Source organism: Neopsephotus bourkii, unplaced genomic scaffold (genome assembly GCF_033783945.1).
Source record: "Neopsephotus bourkii isolate Nb327-2 ecotype Australia unplaced genomic scaffold, CSIRO-AGI_Nbou_v1 NB_532, whole genome shotgun sequence".
In the NCBI taxonomy this organism is placed as follows: Eukaryota; Metazoa; Chordata; class Aves; order Psittaciformes; family Psittacidae; genus Neopsephotus; species Neopsephotus bourkii.
The window spans coordinates 500,544-502,047 of record NW_026901033.1 but is presented as its reverse complement, the minus strand read 5'-3'; positions in this window follow the sequence as shown (position 1 = coordinate 502,047).

The window sequence follows — 1,504 nt, the reverse complement described above, 5'->3', positions numbered from 1 at the left end:
TACTGCTTTATAAGAGGCTGGCAAGCTCAAACCAAAGTATACTTCAAAGTGAACACCCTTATGGTCTGTGTTCTCACCCAATCAAAAAGTCTTTCAAAATAGGTAAGATCTGCATTTTTAACTGGATAACAATCAAGCGAACAAACAAAGCAACCAACCCAGAGGACTTTATACAAGAAGAGGAAAGTGATGTTCATCTTCAAGAGAACAATAAAGCACAAAGGGACTAAAAGCAAATATTCACCCATATTCCCACACTCGTTGAGAACCTTTAATCGCATATACTGGCGGCATCACACATTCCTTGAGAACACTATAATTGCATGTATATGTAAATATTCTAAAGTGCAATGCAATGAGGTCATATGCTCTATTTCCAGCCCAAAGGCAAGAAATACTTCAAGAAATACTGTCCATGGCCCACATTACGATAGCGATTTGGAAATTATACAGTGCAGCTGGTGATCAGTAAAGCTCAGGGTCTGAATAGGAATACACTGCTCCACTTTCAAGAGCTTCCAGTATCCTGGGACATAACACAGTACACACTAAGTAAAAAGCAAACTGAGCTCTCATGCCTTTTTCATAGCTTCCAGGTGGAGGAAGGCCAGAGCCTCTTTTCGAGGGTTTTCCTTGGAACAAGCACAGATGTCTGGCACAAAACATACATTTGTGTTTTTACTGGATGCCAAGCTGAGGCTTGGCTCTTGATTTCTCTTCGGCCATTCATCATACGGATGGTCAAGCAGTTTCTCCCTCAAGAGCTCCTTTATCAGTTTAAGAACACCTGACCTCCGTTCAGCCCGAGAAACTGAGACAGGAAGCAAAGTGCAGAAAAAGATGCCTGCAATTTAAATGCCAAGCTCTGCAAACCACCCCCCCCACAGTGAGTAGATCCTCTGGTTGGATGCTGCCCGATCTCAAAGAGCAGGGATGGAGCAGCCATAAGTGCTCAGTCACTAACTTGGGCACAGAGGTTAGTGTCACTAGCTTGGGCACAGAGGTTAGTGTCCGGCCCCTCAGCGCCCGCGGTCTAATGCCACCAGCTGCAGTGGCCATGAAACCAACCACTCAAGTAGCCTCCTGCTCCCTTCAAAAGCGAGCATGGTCTTAGGTGTTGACTTCTCTGTGTGAAGACACTTTAATTTTCTGAACTGAAAACTACTGCGCTGAAACTGAAACTACTACGGGTTGGAGGAGATGGAATGTTTAGGGGCAACATCACCAGTGAAAAACGTCTGTGCAAGCAGCATCTACTACCACCTTTTATTCTGCCATTTGCCATCCCCATATTAAAATAGAAATAATAATAACTTCAATCAAACAGTGTAACTAGAACGTAAGAATTCATGAAGAATTTCTAAACTCCCACTTGAAAGCTGCTATATTGAATTTATTATTATAAAATACAAAACCAACTATCAGGTCCTGAAATTTTAGCCAAAATGTCAAAAAAACCCCTGCGTTCTCATTTTCAAATGGACTCAAAGGCTAAATGCTGCAT